At 36.3% G+C, this 19,893-nt stretch overlaps 1 protein-coding gene across 3 annotated transcripts in view; it reads left to right on the plus strand.

Annotated features, from left to right (window-relative positions):
• Window positions 1–19,893, plus strand: part of FBXW7 (F-box and WD repeat domain containing 7) — a 227,986-nt gene that overhangs the window by 23,996 nt on the left and 184,097 nt on the right. The window lies entirely within an intron of this gene.

Consider the following 19,893-nt stretch of genomic DNA (forward strand, 5'->3'; position numbering starts at 1 on the left):
ATGAAGACTTAGATATTTAAAATTCTTCTTTTAATACTAAATCGTTGAAATCAATGTATATTTTATACTTACAAGACATCTGAATTTGGACTTAGTCACGTTTCAGATGCTCATTAGTTAGTGACTACCTTAGTGGACAGTGTAGATGTAGATTATGAACTTTTTAGGAAAGGACAATAGCATGTAGACTCCACAAGAAATTGTCTTTTAACAGCTGTTTGACTCTCATAAGTTAAGGCTTTAGTGTTTCAGAATGGTTTCTGTGGTTGAGATACAAAATTTTTTATTTTTATAAAGGTAAACACATTTTTTATCATTTTCATTATACAAGTCATGTCATTGTTGAAGAGCTGGAAAAGACTGGGGAAAAGACAGCAAGTTGTCCTCAATTCCTCAGTCCAGAGATAACCAATGGTAAACTTTGTTGAATTTTCTTTTTGGGAAAATTGTTTTTTAAATCAAAGAAAATAGATTTATTTTTTGTCATAATTCCTTCCTGTTGACATTCAGACATATATTATTATTGACAATTCTTTTACCTCTTTGTTTAAATTTATGCATTCTTTTTCTCAGGCTGTATCCTCCAGTAGGGTCTCTGTGAGTGGAGTATTCTGGAGCACAGTAACCTGAATGGTGCTCCCTGGATTAGGGTTGACAATAGAAACTTTGATGGCTTTTATGCACTAATTGCTAAACCAGTGTAGTTGCTTTCTATTTTAACTATCTGCGATCTCTTGCACACCCCCCAGCTTTTTTAGTTATTGAGATATAATTTGCACACCAGAAAATTCACTCTATTAAATATTCAGTTCAGGCTGGGTACAGTGGCTCATGCCTGTAATCCCAGCACTTTGTGGGGCTGAGGTGGGTGGATCACCTTAGGTCCAGGGTTTGACACCAGCCTGGCCAATATGGTGAAATCTGTCTCTATTAAAAATACAAAAATTAGCCAAGTGTGGTGGTGTGTGCCTGTAGTCCTAGCTATTCAGGAGGCCGAGGCAGGAGAATTGCTTGAACCTGGGAAGGTGGAGGTCACAGTGAGCTGAGATTGTGCCATTGCACTCCAGCCTGGGCAGCAAGAGTGAAACTCCATCTCAATCAATCAGTCAATCAATAAAATAAAATAAAATAAAATAAAATAAAATATAGAATTCAGTTTTCATTGTATTCACAAAGTTTTGCAGTAATTACCAGTATTAATCTGGAACATTTTTATTACCTCAAAAGAACCCCGATGCTCATTAGGAGTCACTTCCCGTTTCCCCTTTGCCCACTCTCCTAGCAACCACTAGTTTACTTTCTATCTCTATGGATTTGCCTTTTTTAGGTATTTCTTATAAATGGAGTCATAACAGTATATGGCTTTTTGCGTTTGGCTTCTTTCATGTAACATAATATTTTCAGTGTTCTTCTGTGTTGTAGCATGCATGAGTACTTCATTCTATTTGGGACTGAATAAAATTCAGTTGTATGGAGGGTACCACATTTTGTTTATTCTTTGCTTAGTTGATGGTCTTATGGGTTGTTTCTGCTTTTTGAGATAACATTCATTCTTCAGGCACGTTAATTTGTTAATATCATCCTCCTTTTTCCGAGAAGGGGTCTTGCTCTATCACTCAGGCTGGAGTGCAGTGCCACAATCTTGGCTCACTGCAACCTCTGCTTCCTGGGTTCAAGCGATTCTTCTGCCTTAGCCTCCTGAGTAGCTGGGACTACAGGTGTGTGCCACCACGCCAGGCTAATTTTTGTGTTTTTAGAAGAAATGGGGTTTCATCATATTGGCCAGGCTGGTCCCGAACTCCTGACCTCATGATCTGCCTGCCTTGGCCTTCAAACATGCTGGGATTACAGGCATGAGCCACCATGTCCGGCCCATCCTCCATTTTTGTCAAAACTTTCAGTGGTTTCTTATTGTCTATAAACATAATAGAAAAATACTTAGTTTGCATTCAGTCTTATATAAAGGGTAACCTCAAGCTACTTCCACTCTTATTTTCCATCATGATGTTGTTTACTATGTCTGAAATATGTGCTATATGAATTATAAAATTATGTAGACAATATAGATAAACTTGTCAGCTGATCTAATTTTAAAAAGTGAATCTCTATACTGACAAACTAAGAAATATGTGTAGATGGAGAATTTGAGAAAGACAAGTATCAGTAAAGAAGAAATATAGTAAAACAATTTTTTTTTCCTGTGTTGGTCCATTCAAAGAAATACTTAGTTTCATATAATGTGACTAAAAACCTTAATTTTGAATAAACATTTGATACATAGGAACTCATTCAAATTATTCATTGTCTGTAGTTTTTTTTTGTTTTTCTGAGTCTTCAGTTTTTTTTTTTTTAATCCAGATAGTCAGTCTTTTTCTCCTTTTCACATGCCTGAAATAATAAAAACGAAATATTTTTACATATACTTAAAAATATTTCCAGAATGTCTTACACACATGTACACTAGAAACAAATATATTCTCTCACCTTTTTCAGAAAAGAGCATACTATACATACTTTGTTTTTTAATTTCACAGTAGATCTTAGAGATCTTTTAATAGTAGCACACAGAACTTTTTTTTTCATAGTAGTATTGTTTATTCCATTGTGATGAATGTGCTATTGTTTTTTAAACTAGTTCCCTGTTGGTGGACATTTAGGTTGTGTCCAGGTCCACTCTTACAGATAATACTACAGTGAATAAGTTTGCACATGCATCATTTCATGTGTATGCTAATATTTCTGCAGGATAATTTCCCCAAAGTGAAATTGCTGGATCAAAAGAGATATCCACCTTCAATTTGATTACCCATTATTTTTAAGCATAGAGAAAGAGATAAGGGGAAATAAATAGGAAAAAAGAAACTATGGATTTTTAAAAACTTTGTTTATAGATGAAAAAATGGAGGATTAGAAATTTTAAGTAATTGTCCATGGTCATGTACCCCACAGAGGCCCGGACATGGTGGGGATTGAGGGGTGTGCTGTGTCAGAATGCTAACCCGGGTGTTCCTGATTTTAAATAAGCTCCTGTTCTTCCTGTTATATTCATATGGCATTTTATGAGCAAAAGAGGAGAGAAGTTGGCAACTTTTTGGAGAGAAATAATAAAATCCCAGACTTTATTTTTGGGATCATCTGAGGTGAGAAGATGGCTTGGGCCCAGGAGTTGCTTGAGACCAGCCTGGGCAACATCAAGAGACCCTCGTCTCTACAAAAAAATTAAAAAAATTTAACCGTGGTGTTTGAGGTTGCAGTGAGCTGTGATCTCTGCACTCTCGCCTTGGTGAGAGAATGAGATCCCAGTATATGTAGGTATTTAATGTATATTAAAGGCAGCATTTCAGATTGGTGGGGGAGAAGATGGATTATTTGGTAATTTACATTGCAGCAACTTTCTAACCATTTGGGAAAAAAAACCCCTGTCCCTTGCTCTTTACATAAAAAATAATTTTAAAAAATAAGGCAAAAGGTAGTATAGAAGATTGTTGTAAGGTAGCCTTATTAAATAGACTGAATTCGGTGAGTACTGAACTCATGAAAAATTTTTTTTCCCTGTCACTGTCTTTTGCATTTTCCTTAATTGCTTTTTAACATCACCTTGGATTAATTTCATAGCTTTCCCAATATGTTTTTACTTATGGAAAGTCTATTTCTGCCCTTGCCCAGTATTAGGCTTGACTTGTGGCTGCAGAGACCTATGGTACTCTTTCACATGTACCACCTTCCTCTTCCTCTCCTCCCTTTTTTACTTGTTATGAGAACAACGAGTAAGGCTAAAAAGGTTATTTTTCACAAACATGAAAAAGGTTGATAATACATATGTTTTTCAATATGGTGGAAAAGTTACTCTTATACTGTTGTTGGGAGTATACATTTTTGTGGCCTTTTTGGAGAGCTGTTTGACGGTAGCTATCAAAATAAAGTACATAGGCATCTTGAATCAGCAGTTGTTCTCCCAAAATTTAGTAGTACAGATACACTGACATAACTTTACTTGAAAGCAGAATCATTTTTATAACTTAGTGTTTATTGACAAGTGAATGAGCATTTATTGAGTCATTTAGTATTCTAACTCTTACCAAAATGGTGAGATGTGTTATAATTTAACTACTAGAAGTTTAGGTTGTTTCCAGTTTTTTCATAAGTATAAAAAAATACTGCAGTGAACATCTTTGTCTGTGTGCTATCCATTTATCACTGTTGAGAATGTTTCTTAATGGCTGTATTTAGGAAAGTGTTATTTCCCTTTATTTCCCCTCTTGTACTTTAAGGAGCACAGGACATCTCAGTTTTAATCACAGCTCAATTGCCTAAATGGGTGTGTGACTTAAAACAAGCTCTTTAACCTTACTGAGCAGGCGGTTCTGCAGATGCAGGCTCTCAGGCTATTTTATAGCAGTAACAAATAGACTACCTATTGTTGACCATAGTCACATTCTTCATCATCCTGTAGGGAGTATGTGTTAATAAGACAACCCATTGAGTGATAGTCCTAGCTTTCCTGGTTCCTCTGCCTCATTGTGAGGTCATTGTTTCACAGTTGTATGTATTTACTGATTCAAACAACAACTTCAACACTCATTGAGGGGAATTACTGCTCCCAATTGAGAATTAGTGTTGTAAAAATTTTGGCAGGAATTACATAAGATTATTTGTGATAATGATTTCTCTTTATTTCTTCATTTTTTTTTTTAAAGCAGGAAGCAATGATAGTTTATATCCGTTAACCTCAATATCTGCTCTAAACATGTAATTTTGCATATTACCATGAAAGTCTGGGTTAACAGGAGACTAGCTTCTTCACAGATATATACATTAATTTGACATTATAGAAAAATAACACTGTATTCTGACTTGCCAGTTCAGTTTTGATTGGTGATTTCACCTTTTTTTTTTCCTTTCAGACTCAGGAAAACGACGGCAAAAATAAAGGGTAAATTCTTATATGCCCTTCATTCAAGTTCCCAAAATTTAACATCTTATGCAATGATAGAACAATGATCAAAATCAGGAAATTAACATTCATGTAATACTGGTATCCAGTCTATAGACTTTATTTAATACAGATTTCACCCACTTTCTCACTAATGACCTTTCTTTGGTCCAGGATCACAACATGAGATGACTCACATGTTGTGTTTTAGTTGTTTTGTTAGTTTTCTTTAATCTGAAACAATTCCACAGTCTTTCTTTGCCTTTTGTGACTTTTATACTTTTGAAGAGTAGTGGTCAGTAATTTTGTGGAATATCCCACAATTTGTGTTTGTGTGTTTTCCTATGATACAATTAATTTTAAACATTTTTGATTAAGAATACTGCAAAAGTGATTTTATTTATTTAGAGGCACATGATGCTGCTTTGTCCAATTACCAGTGATACTAACTTTCATTTCACCTGGTTAAGGTGGTATCAGTCAGGTTTGTCCACTCTAGTTGCGTTTTCCCCTTTGTAATTCATAAGTATTGTTGATTTAGAGTTTAAGTACAGAAAAGGAGAGAGAAAAAAGTATCCTATGAGAATGTACTTAAAAATAAGTTCTTTGGGACCAGGTAATTATCATTTCTCATCATACTCTAACTTGCGATCTTTAGCTTCCTTGCTTTTTTTTTTTTTCCCCACCCAGTGGCACGATCACGGCTCACTGCAGGCCTCAACTTCCTGGGCTCAGGTGATCCTCCTACCTCAGTCTGTTAAGTAGCTGGGACTATAGGTGCACATCACCGTGCCTGGCTAGTTTTTCATATTTTTTGTAGAGATGAGGTTTCACTATGTTTTCCAGGCTAGTCTCGAACTCCTGGGCTCAAGCAGTCCTTCCATGGTGTTGGGATTACAGGTGTGAGCCACTGCCTGGCCCCAGATTTTAACTTTCATTGATGATTTTGCCATGGTGATTTTCTATTTCCATCATTTCTTTTGTATTTAGGTTTGTGGTTTTTTGGTAAGGAAGAACTTTCCCTTTTTATGTATTTAATGTTTTATGTATGTTAAAATGGACTCATGGATTTTTTTTTTTCTGCTTATGTCAGATGGACTTACAGATTCTTATTCTATGGATTTCATCTATTACCATCATTATTTATTTTGGTACTGTAATTATCCCAGGTTTGGCCCTGTGAAGCCTTTTCAAGGAGGTTCCTGGTCCTTTTGACATTTTTTGAGGGCTTAACTTTCTTTTTATTTCTTTTCTTTTTTTTGTTTTCCTTTTTGAGTCAGGGTCTTGCTCTGTCACTCAGGCTGGAGTGCACAGTGGTGTGATTATAGCTCACTGCAACCTTGATTTCCTGGGCTCAAGTGATCCCCCTTTCTTAGCCTCTAGAGTAGCTAGGACTATAGGCCAGGTATGTGCCACCACACCCAGCTAGTTTTTTCTTTTTTCTTTTCTTCTCTCTCTCTCTCTTTTTTTTAAAAATAGAGATAGTGTCTTGCCGTGTTGCCCAGGCTAGTCTTAAATTCCTGGCCTAAAGCAGTCCTTTCACCTTGGTCTTTCAAAGTGCTGGGATTATAGGCATGGACCACCACACCTGGCCAGAAGGCTTAACTTTGTAGCAGCACAAAATATTCTAGTCTCATCTTATACTTTTCTCTGCCCCAGCGGTGAAATCAGCCATTTCACCAAGGAATATTGGTTCCTTTTATTGGAAGTTGGAATTCTTCCATTTCCCCACTCCCCCCTAGTACTTGTATCTTACCATCTTTTAAAAGTCTTTGTATCTTAAAACTCTGTTGGATGATCTGGACACATTACCTTGATATACAGAAATTAGTTTATACACAGTAATTCTTCTTGTAGCAGACTCTGTTTAGTTTCTAGCAGATTAATTTTGCATTAATTAATCCTGGAGGATTTCTTCACAGGTTACATTGTGCCAAATATGTTATGGGAATACAATTGAATTTTTTCTTTTGCTTTGTTAGGTATTTGATAACAATTTAAAAAACTTTTCTAAGAGCTTCCTTCTAGTATTATATGGTAAAGGAATGTTTACATTCCTCATTTATTTATTTATTTGGTGTAGTTTTTTTTTAAAGGAAAAGTCTTGGCTTTGTCTCAGGTACTCTCAGGTCACTTCCATGTGGGAGGGTCATTTGCCATCCATCTAGAGTACTTTTTTGGTTAGCTTTTCAATGTCTGTAAAATATTTCAGTCTTTTCTGATCCATTTAACTTCTGATACATGCATCTGCTCCTAATATATAATAAATAGACTATAACTTCAAATTTGCAGTTTCTAGAAGGTTGGAAAAGGGAAACATTGTGGTATGTAATTTACCAGCCATGAGATCCTAGATATTTGAGATTTTAAGCAAGGTTAGATAGACTATGTTGTCTTGTCCTCACAGAAATCATTCATATTGTCTATTACGCAGTCAGTGTGCCTACTGCACATTGATTTTATCTGTAAATTGTCTTTATCAGTGGTTCTCAAAGTGTGGTCCCCTACTAGTATAGTATGGGCCTCATGTTGGAACTAGTTAGAAATGCAGACCTCTTAGGATCCACCTAGTTGCAGCAGTTAATTTTAACAAACTCTTCAGGTGATCCTGAAACATGTTACAGTTTGAGAAGCACTGCTATATACGTTTCATTTAAATTGTTTCAGGTCGTAGGGGTAGGGAATAAGAGTACCAGTTTATTTATCTTCTCTGCAATATTACCTGTTTACCTAGCTCTTAGGGATATTGAGATAATTTTGAAGAAATGTGTCCCATATGATTATAATGGAACTGACAGATTACTATTGCTTATTGATATTATGGCTGTCATGAAGTCTTATTGCAGTACCTTACTCATGTGCTTGTAGTGGTGATAGTGTAAACAACTTTCTGCACTACCAATTGTATGAAAGTATAGCACATACAATTATGTATAGTACATAATACTTGATAATAAAGGACTTTGTTACTGGTTGATGTATGATACTATACTTTTTATTATTTTAGAATGCCTTCTTTCAACTTATTAAAAAAAATTCACTTTGAGGGGCTGAGATGGGCTGATTGCTTGAGGCCAGGAGTTCGAGACTAGCCTGGCCAACATGGCAAAACTCTTGTCTATATTAAAAATACAAATATTAGCACGGTGTGGTGGTGCACGTCTGTAATCCCAGCTACTTGGAGGCTGAGGCATGAGAATTGCTTGAAACCGGGAGGCGGAGGTAGCAGTGAGCTGTGATAACACCTACTGCATTCCAGTCTTGGTGACAGAGCCATCTCAAAAAGAAAAAAAAAGAAAAGAAAAATTAATTACAAAGCAGCCTCAGGAATACCCTTCAGGAGGTATTCCTGAAGGCAGGATTGTTGTCGTAGGAGACAGTTCCAAGTGTGTTATTGCCCCTGAAGACCTTCTAATGGGACGATATGTGGAGATGGAAGACCCGTGATACTGATGATCCTAATCCTGTGCAGGCTTAGGTTATTATGTGTGTTTGTGTCTTAAAACAGTTTTGAAAGTAAAAAAAAATTTTTTTTAATACAGGAAAAAGGCTTATAAAATAAAGATATAAGGAAAGAAATTTTTTTATATAGCTGTCCCAGGTGTTTTAAGTTAAGTGTTACTACAAAACAGCCAAAAAATTAAAAAGTTCATAAAGTAAAAATGTTATAGTAAGCTGATGTTATTATGGAAGAAGGAAAAAATTTTAAAATAAACTTAGTACAGCCTAAGTGTACATTGTTTATAAAGTGTATGGTGGTATACAGTAATGTCCTAGGCGTTCATATGCCTTCACCACTAACTGACTCACCCGTAGTACCTTGCAGTCCTGCTAGCTTCAGTCATGGTACAGACGCACCATGTTAAATTTTATATACCTTAATTTTTACTGTACCTTTTGTATATAGAGATATGTTAATATCATTGTGCTACAGTTGTATGTAGTATTCAGTACAGTAATGTGCTGTACAGGTTTGTAGCCTGGGAGCAATAGGTTATACCATGTAGACTTGTGTAAAAACTGTAAAACTCATGCAAAGAAGAAATTGCCTGACACATTTCTCTGAATGTATCTTTGTCAGGAGGCAACATGTGACTGTATAATTTGAGCCACATACGTCATTTTAAAAATTGAAGTACCCTTATTAAAGTAAAAAGCAGTTAAATTAATTTTAATATATTTAATCTGATGGAGCCAACAACATATAATCTATAAAAAATTATTTTAGATTCTCTCTTCGTACCAAATTTTTGAAATCTGGTATATATCTTACATCTCAGTTTGAACACTAACTTTTTACCAAAAGTAATTGACCTTCCTTTAGGTTTCATAAAATTTATGGTTGAAAAACTAGATTCACATACCTTATTGTTTCAAACACACAAGTATTTCGGTACCTAAATTAAGTACCAAAAAATCATTTTCCTGTAACATTTGCATCTAAATTGGTAAAACTAGTTCATGTTTTTTGGTAGATTGTATTAAACTTTGAAGCAAAACTATATCCATTTCAAAATTGAGCTACTCAAGTTAAGCAAATTCACTAACTCTTGTGTCAACTCCGTATTACTGATACCACATTCAAAAGGATATTGGATGTTAGGCAAATCTATATTTATCAATATAAGTAAAGTGTTTTTCAATGATGTCTTATAATTTTTGCAGCCACTTTGCAAAAACACTGTCAATTATAATTAAAATTTATGTATGTTGATTCATGTTAGAGCAAAGTATAAGATCTTTTTCATTGATTTGTGTTATGAAAATTTTAAATTTCAGTGTAAATTCCCATATTTGTGTAGCCTGGTCATAAGTAGACGCTACCTTTCTTTGGTGCCTCAAGTTAAGCTTGTTCACTGGCATTGAGATATAAGTGAGAAAACAAAAGAATACTGCCATTTTTGTCTTTTATTACTTAATAGTGAAAAACATCCCATTCTTAAATCAGGGTTAACATTAGAGTAGATCTTTGTGAAGTTATTCCACTATACCCGGTGAGCAAAGAACACAGATGTTTTGAATGTATTGCCTTCTATTTTTTCAACATTTCTGTGAGCTGGCTAGGATTCATCTCTTTGGTATGTACATACTGAACAATTTAAATAAAACTCTTTACATGGGGCTTTTCATAGTCTGCTTCAGAAAGCTGAACATAGATATTTTCAATGTGTATCATACAGTGTAATAAAGCAGGAGGAGAAACATCAATTTTTGCTTTTAAAATTTGTAACATAGCTGGAGATATCTGTTGTGCTAGAACCTAATTGTTTAATACCTAGCTGAAATTCTTTGACAGAGGGAAAGGATTAAAAAAAAATCTATGCCTCTCTTGACTTTTTTTTTTTTAAAGCTGTATCTTGACAACTTTTCTTAAATTTAGAAGTTCTTTCAAATAAAATTTGTCTAAAAGATTTAATTGGGGCCTGGCGTGGTGTCTCACGCCTGTAATTCCAGCACTTTGAGAGGCTGAGGTGGGTGGATCTCTTGAGGTCAGGAGTTCGAGACCAGCCTGGCCAACGTGGCAAAACCCTGTCTCTACTAAAACTGCGAAAAATTAACTGGGTGTGGTGGTGCACCTCTGTAATCCCAGCTACTTGGAGGCTGAGGCAGGAGAATCGCTTGAACCTCGGAGGTAGAGGTTGCAGTGAACTGAGATTGCGCCACTTCACTCCAGCCAGGGTGACAGAGCAAGACTATCTCAAGGAAAAAAAAAAAAGATTTAATTAGGTAGTGTCTCTTATATCACATGCCTCGTCTAAAGCTAAAGGGAAATAATAGTTTTTCAAATTTTGAATCTGTTGATTGTTGATGTTATTAGAAAGGTCTTTCATATTATGGATGGTGACTTAATTGAAGATTTTCTTCCACATGTTGTAAAGCATCTATTTTGGTATTCCTCATAATTTCCTAACAAAATTTCTATAATTGAAATAATTTCTATACTGTCTTTTCATGTAAATGTGATTTTCTTTCTTTTGGTACAAGAATCCAAGCCAGTTTATAGCTGACCAGAATTACAAGCCCGGATTTGTTAAAAATCTTTTAAACACGTTTACTGGACATTGAATCCTGACATCATTTAGCTAATTTTGTTGCTTTTCTTCTGGCTGTAGAGCAGAAAGTTCTTCTAAAATTCACTATGTATTTGTTGAAAATGTCTTCTAATATTGTCTACTTTACTTTTAAAACTTTAAAACACAAGAAATGGCTTTTAATTTTGCTTTGTCATAGCCAATTGTAATTGTCATTCATTTAAAATTTTCTGGCATACCTTCTTCCAGTTTCTTTTTACTTTACTCTTCTGGTGGTAGGATAGGCTTCTGTATCTCTATTTGATTGTTTATTTGTATAATGCTTCCTTTTATTTTTAAAAATTGCCCTCCTCTTGTCCATTCATTTTTAAAGTAAGAAAATTAATTATATTCAAAATACATTACAATTGAAAAATAAAGTAAAAATAAAAAGTATTTCAGTTGAGTTACCAGTTATGATTTACATAGGCATCACTGCACCTTGCGTTGTTTGTGAAAAACGTTTAAGTAAAGGCATTACAGTGTTACATTGGTGAGTAGAAAAAAAAATTTATTCTAACTGAATTAGTTAATTGTTACCAACTACATCAGTATTTTTATGTGTAATACTAGAAATGACTCACTGTATTCTGACATGTGCAGTATAATATGCAGTGCAATGGTCACAATGAAATGCAGTGCTACCAAAACAATAAAACTTTCTTTAGTAGAAAGACATTTTACAGAGCTTCAGCTTCAGCTTTTTTTTTTTTTTGTTTTGAGATGGAGTCTCACACTGTTGATGGCGTGATCTTGGCCCACTGCAACCTCAGCTGCCCAGTTTCAAGTGATTCTCTGGCCTCAGCCTCCCAAGTAGCTGGGATTATATGCTGCTTCAGCTTTTAAATTGAAATTAAATTAATTACAACTAAATAAAGCTAAAATCTCAATTCATTGGTAACACTAGCCACATTTCAAGTGCTCAGTAGTCACTTGTGACTAATAGCTAATGTATTACAAGTTAAACCTTTGAGAGTTGGTTATGTGTGTGGTTAAAGTATTTTGGTTACTTGAGACTAGAGATTACAGTCATTTTTGATAAGGCTGATGTAATACGAACAGTATTGGGGACTTCTGAATCAAGCACCCTGGGAAGAGCTTCTTAGAACTTCTTGCATTTTCTTTTTGGATCTCTTATAGTCATGAAGAATTAGTAGAAAAAATTTCAAACTTTTTCGTTGATAAAAAGATTTAATCAGAAAAGCATTTGGACATACGTATTTGAAATCATAGCTTGCCTCTCTGTTATTAGAGTACTGGAGTGTGGAAAAAAATTTCTATATTCTGAGTATTGTTTCATCATTTGGGTGAAAAAAAAAAGTAATTTTGCTTAATAGTTCTTTCACAAATGAAAAAGAAAAAGAATGTTCATCTGTAGAGACCTGTCAAGGTCTCATCAGGTTTACAACGAACTTTTAGATTAGCAAGCTCAATTTTCAGTTGACATGGATCGTGGAAAAATTTTCAGCGGAGCTCAGATATTTAATATCCTGAGTTTGGATGAATATACAATTTTTAAATTAAGTATTTCAAGTCCTTTGTGGTTTTAAAGCTAGTGGTGGTCATAATCAACTAGCTATTAAAGCACCAACCTTTCTTCTTCTTCTTTTTTTTTTTTTTTGAGACGGAGTTTCACTCTTGTTGCCCAGGCTGGAGTGCAATGGCGCGATCTCGGCTCACCGCAACCTCCGCCTCCTGGGTTCAGGCAGTTCTCCTGCCTCAGCCTCCTGAGTAGCTGGGGTTACAGGCACGCACCACCATGCCCAGCTAACTTTTTTTGTATTTTTAGTAGAGACGGGGTTTCACCATGTTGACCAGGATGGTCTCGATCTCTTGACCTCGTGATCCACCCGCCTCAGCCTCCCAAAGTGCTGGGATTACAGGCTTGAGCCACCGCGCCCGGCCCCTTCCTTCTTTATTACTTTGCTGTTATCCTTTGAGCAAGTAGGCAATAAGTTAATTTATGTTTTTGATTTCCATAGAAATAAATGAATGCTATTGCTGTTGTTTATTTCATTCTGTCACGATACGAGAATATAAGGAGATGTCTAAAACCTTGTTTTAAAAATATAAAGAGTTAAGTTCATGAGGAAGTGAGTGTAACTTGTCTTTAGAGAATTTGCCCATTTAAATGGTTTCCAAAGTGCATTCTGCTAGTCACTAGAGATGGTCCTTGAAAGAGTTCTGTAATTAAGTTTGAAGAAACACTATGTACCACAATAATGGCCTGTTGAATATTTCACCATGCACATTAATATATCAAATGCTTTGAGATATCTTACAAGAAAGAAACTTGGTAAAGCTTTTCTTTCTGCATTTCTTAAACTTCTTCCAGTGACATTAAGTCTGACTTGTCTATCCTGTGAGAAATGCTGCCCTCTAGAGGCATAAATTCAGTTGCTTTTAAATTTGAGTACCACAAGGCTGCCTGATCTTAGTATGAAGTTGTAATAATTAACAGTAACCAAATTCATGGTAACAAAATAACCAAATAGAAAACATCTTATGTTGCTTAATTTTAAGAAAATATGAGGATACGGAATTGCAGTTTATAAATACCCACATTTTAAATTGGACATGTGATTATTGTTGGCTGCTAATAATCTTTTGAATATGTTTCTGTATACAGGGAATTGCGGACAAATAGTACTTCAAGTCTCCAAACTCCTGCTGGCAGAAGCCATCCTTTTCTGTCTTAACAACCTTGATTAAGACAGCATTCAGCGGGAAGCCAGTTTACTCATACCCCTTCCCGCTATACTCACTGTTTCCTTACCTGTAACTGGAGTCAGATTATATCATGCTGCTCCTTTCCAGTCACACTGGGAAGAAAAGGGTTATATGTAATTTTTTTTGAGTAAAATTTTTTTTTTTTTTTTTTTTTTGCTAACATAGCAAAGCCTTCAGGAATATACATAGGAAATGGGTGATGATGATAATGTAGAAACATGCTTTTGCATTTGGCAGAATGTATGGTATGGTGCAGTTATCAGAGATTCTGAATTCATTGTTCTCATTCAAGTAGCCAGTAGTGATTCTAGTTGTTTGCCCTTTTGGTCTCAGCATTGACCTATACTAAATGAAGTCGAATGCCTAAGAACTCGTAGCATAATATAGAAGAAGTCAAAAGATTAAAGAAATAGGACTGGAGTGGATTTATCACTGTGGCCATTCACTTATCTCCCCTATTCCCTCTCCAATATTCTCTTCTAAGAGATCTGGAAGACACCAGCCTAATGAGAAATACTTTGAGGGTAGTGCCATCCTATATGAAAAGTAATTCAATTGCTTTTATCTGTAGGTGGGAGGAGATACTTTCATTGAAATTGTCTTTTTTACTTTGGGGGTATGACTAGATTCTAGGTAAGGCCCAGGCATCATTTTCATAAGGTAATTTGACAGGCATGATGATCTGACTTGAATTCTTTTTGGCTGTGGCTAAAGGATCATGGATTCCTAGGTCCAAAATAGAGAGGCATCCTATTAAGATCCTACTTTATCTGTAGGAACAAAAAATTTTAGGTCTCATAAGAGAAGGCCTGACTTGAATTATCATAAGAGTGAGTTGGCCAGCCTAGGCAACATGGTGAAACCCTGTCTCTACAAAAAAAACACAGAAGTTAGCTGGGCGTGGTGGCATGGGCCTGTGGTCTCAGCTACTTGGGAGGATGCCCCCTTTATGCATTTTACTTCTTTGGTTATACAAGAAAACAGAAAGGAGGGGGACATTACCCAGAGATTCTGATACTGGCCATGTGCAATAACTGTTAAGTCTCTGGTTCTTATCTCGATATGAGGAACAGAGAGAGTTTTGTTTGTATAAGGCTTAGTTATAATCTGTCAGGTTTGAGGATCTTGATTGGGGGCACAGACTTGATCTGTATTTGTGGTTGCTCATTTCAAATAGCCTCTCAACGTTGGCTAAGTCTGCGTGTTCATGTTTTATAGAGTCAGAACTCAATTTCCTAGCATTTCTTGCAGCTAGGGCACAAGCATATGACCTAGGCCTTATTGATCAGACGCATCTGTGTAAGACATTAATTCAGGGTCCGAGAAATGCAGGGTAACAGTTCTTGCCTGGAATTGCTTCCTAATGTGGATGCTGGGTGTGACACATTGAGCTGTTTAGAGGTAGCGGTGACAGACATGCCTAGTGAGCCTTATTGTCCTAGGCTCAGCTTTTATGGTACTAGAGCAGAAGGTGGGAACAATTGAGAGGCTGAGGCAGGCAGATCACCTAAGGTCAGGAGTTTGATACCAGCCTGGCCAACATGGTGAAATCCCGTCTCTACTAAAAATACAAAAATTAGCCAAGTGTGGTGGGGTACACCTGTAATCGCAGCTACTCGGGAGACTGAGGCACGAGAATCGCTTGAACTCAGGATGCAGAGGTTGCAGTGAGCCAAGATCGCGCTACTGCACTCCAGCCTGGGTGACAGAGCGAGAAGAGCGAGAGTCTGTCTCTGAAAAAAAAAAAAAGAAAAAAAAAAAAAAAAGACACAAAACAGAAGAAGAAAAAACCTATCCTTGTAAACTCTTTGGTTTTTTATTTTGCCTCTTTGATCTATACTCTTTAGTCCCCCCCACCCCCCAGCTTTTTTTTTTTTTTTTTTTTTAAACATGCATCTCTCTCTCTCTTTTTTAAACGGAGTATTGCTCTTGCTAGGTTTGAGTGCAGTGGCGCAATCTCGGTTCATTGCAACCTCTGACTCCCTGGTTCAGGTGATTCTCCTGCCTTAGCCTCCGAGTAGCTGGGGTTACAGGCACATGCTACCATACCCAGCTAATTTTTTTGTACTTTTAGTAGCAACGAGGTTTCACCATCTTGGCCAAGATGGTCTCTATCTCCTCACTTCGTGATCCGCCTGACTTGACCTCCCAAAGTGTGAGCCACAGCACCCAGCCTACAGGTTTCTCTTCTGCTTGGTCATTAAAAATGGAAATTTCTAGAGTCTTGGTCCTTTGGTATTTTCTGCTTTCTCTTCTATTATTTCTCCCCAGGCAGTGTTACCACTTTGATTTGCATTTATGAAGCAATTATGTACCTGTTGCTCCAGCACTTATTTGTCTAAGTTTCAGACCTATTTGATAATGCCAGTTAGCTTATCCCAGAGATACCTTAAAAAGCAAGTTCAAATCTGAACTAATAATAATCCCCATCCATGTGATTTGACCCTAATCAAATGGGTTAGCATTATTACGCGCTGTAGTAAAAGTGTGGCCTCTTGGTCCAGACATAATATAATGTTTCCTCCAGAGTCTTTGTTCTTGTTGCTTGTTAATATGTGTTCCTCATCTTTCATTTACAGAATTACCCAGTTTTCAGTATATACAAGAGATACAAAGTCATGCAAACTGAAGCCATAAAATAATCACTAAAACCAACTAGAAGCGCTAAAATTAAAAAGACTGTCAGGCCGGGCACGGTGGCTCACGCCTTTAATCCCAGCACTTTGGGAGGCCGAGGTGGGTGGATCACGAGGTCAAGAGATCGAGACCATTCTGGTCAATGTGGTGAAACCCCATCTCTACTAAAAATACAAAAATTAGCTGGGCATGGTGGCGCACGCCTGTAGTCCCAGCTACTCGAGAGGCTGAGGCAGGAGAATTGCTTGAACCCAGGAGGCGGAGGTTGTGGTGAGCCGAGATCACGCCATTGCACTCCAGCCTGGGTAACGAGCAAAACTCCGTCTCAAAAAAAAAAAAGAAAAAAAAAAAAGACTGTCAATGATAAATATTCTAGGAAGACATCTAGAACACTCATAAATTGCTGGTGTGAGTATAAAATGGGAGAGCCACTTTGGAAAACCATTGGCAATTTCTTAGAAATTTAAGCATACACCTTTGGATCCAGCAATTCTATTTCTAGGTGTTTTTGGAAAAGGAATGGAAACATGTCCACAAAAAACTTAAAAAAATATATAGTAATTTATTCATAATAGCTAACAACTAGAAGCTGCCTAAATGTCAATCAGTAGGATTAATGACTAAACATTTTTTGCTGTATTCACACAATGGAATGCCACTCAGTAATAAAGCTACAAAATGGCAAATGTATACCAAGTGACATGGATGAATCTCACATACTTGGCAAAGGAAGCTGGATACAATAATGTATGATTTCATTTATATTAACTTCTAGAATAGGCAAAGATAATCTGTAGTGAAAAATAAAAACAGAACAAAGGTTGCCTTTTGGTTATGGAAAATGCTGATATTCCACTGGGAAGGTGCCTAAGGGGGCTTCCTGAAGTGATGAAAATGTTCCATATCTCATAGATATGTGTGTTATATGAGCTTATCTATTAAAATTGTACAGCTCAGAAGTATGTATTTCAATGGCATGCACATATTTTAGATAAAAATACAAGTTTTACCTAAAAATCATAAAATTAATTGAGGTGTAGATGAAACAAGAATTGCAGAGTGTTGGTGGTAGCTGAAGTTGAGTAATGGATGTAGGGAAGTTTAGTACACTATTTTGTTTGTTTTGTGTGTGTTCAAAATTTTCCACATAAAGAGATTTTTTTTTTTTAATTGGAAAGTTATGAAGACACTTAAACAGCACCTGTGGTCTCACTACCAGCTTAATAAGGAATGCTTACTAATGTAGTTTTCTTCTCTTGTGAACTGTATCCTGATTCTGCACTCCTTTCTCCCCATCGACTATCCTGAATTCTTCTTGACTTTTTAAGACATCTTCCAAATATCAATCTAAATGTCACTTCCATGGGGGAATGCCTTTTCTGATTCAGGACACTCACTAGTTTTAAGTTCCCCTGTTAAGTCCTTCCATAGCTTTTATCATAATTATGATTTATTTGCTTAACTATTTATTAACAACTTCTACAGTAGATGAAGTCTGTGGTTTTGGAGGGCAAGATGTATCTATTCTTGCTGTTTTAGTGTCTAGAATAATAATATTTTTATTGAATGATTATGTTGGTGTAGTTTAAAAAAAAATTTAATCAAAGCATACCCAAGGCCGGGCGCGGTGGCTCAAGCCTGTAATCCCAGCACCTTGGGAGGCCGAGGCAGGTGGATCACGAGGTCGAAAGATCGAGACCATCCTGGTCAACATGGTGAAACCCTGTCTCTACTAAAAATACAAAAAAACTAGCTGGGCGTGGTGGCGCATGCCTGTAATCCCAGCTACTTAGTAGGCTGAGGCAGGAGAATTGCCTGAGCCCAGGAGGCGGAGGTTGTGGTGAGCCGAGATCGCGCCATTGCACTCCAGCCTGGGTAACAAGAGTGAAACTCCGTCTCAAAAAAAAAAAAAAAAAAGCATACCCAAATTGAAGAGCTATTCTATTGCTGCTTACTTTGTAGGGTCAGTATAATATTTATGAATGTGAGAGAATGACTGAGAAACGATAATGCTTTCTTTCTGATTTTATTGGTATCTGATAAAAACAAGGAGCAATGATACTGTATAATTAGATCTGGAACCATGTCTGAAAAGTCCTGTCAGCTCTCAAATGCCTTTGGGCTTTATTATGTTTGTTACTTATTATGTAACTATTAAGCCACATGAGTGAAAGACCCCTTCCCTCTTTACAAAGAATATTCTAAATGACATCTTTTTTTTCTCTCTTCTCTAATGTACTGCTTCCTTTGCCTGTTAGTTTTGGTATTTATCAGGGACAGTGTTCTTTAAAAGCTTGTGTTTTGTTATTATTTTATACTGCTTGCTTTATGTTTTAGATTTTGGTATGTCTCACTGCCAAATGAAGGTATAAACTTATAAGTAATAAGATAGAAAAAATATGCTTTGCTTACAATCGTACCATTAAACATGTTGTCCTTAATGCAAATACACACTATTGGTATTGTAGGTACAGGATTATGTTTTGATTTTTGCCAGCTCATATTTCCATGGAGTATTTGGGCAACTTTAGCAACATAGATTTCTGTAATGAATGTGTTTTAACTTATGCTGCTGCTTGAGAGACAGCATATTATAATGGTGTGGGCTTGGGAAGAGTTAGACTGCCAGGGCTTGAGTCCTGTGCCCACTATTTCCTAGCTCAGTGGCTTTTCACTTACCTGATTTTTGCCTGTTTCTTCCCATTAAAGCAGAGATACTAAGTGTACCTTGTAGTGTTGTTGGGAGCACTATATGAGGTGGTATATGTAATGCCTGGTACTTAGTAAATGTTAGATATTTTTTACTTTTTTGTGTTCTAGGAAGTCTGTTAAGTCTCAACGTTTTCTCTGAGGTTTTTTTCTTTATCGGTGGCAAAATACACATAGTATAAAATTTACACTTTAGCCATTTTTAAAATGTACAAGTCCGTGGCATCAAGTACATTCACAGCATTTTGCAACCATCCATCTCCGTCCTTTTCCAGAAGGTTTTTGTTTTGTTTTTGTATTTTTTTTAATCATCTCAAACAAAACTTTGGTACCCATTAAACAATAAGTCCCATTTTTTTCCTCCCCTGGTAACCTCTGTTATGCTCTCTGTCTTTATGATTATGACTGTTCTAGGTATCTCATAAATAGAATCATACAATGTTTGTCCTGTTGTCACTCTCTTGTTTGATTTGGCGTACTATTTTCAAAGTTAATTCATGTTGTAGTTGTTGATTTCTAATTCCATTTCTTGTGGTTGGAGAAAGTACTTCCCTAATAGAAATGAAAACATGTTTGCAAGGCTTTTTTAAAGAATGCTTATGGATTTAGTCATAATAGCTAACAACAGAAGACACTGGTATGCTTGGGTCAAGTTGGACCAATTCACTGTAGCCTAGGGTCATGAAAGAATATGGAGTTTCTGAGAGGGTGCAAAGATGGTCATGAGGAGGCAACACTGGATGCAGCACCCAGTGAATGAGATGCAGGGGGTAGAGGACTTTATGATTCCAAACGAGGTGCTGATTCATTTTG

This window comes from Saimiri boliviensis, chromosome 3 (assembly GCF_048565385.1).
Source record: "Saimiri boliviensis isolate mSaiBol1 chromosome 3, mSaiBol1.pri, whole genome shotgun sequence".
Classification (NCBI taxonomy): Eukaryota; Metazoa; Chordata; class Mammalia; order Primates; family Cebidae; genus Saimiri; species Saimiri boliviensis.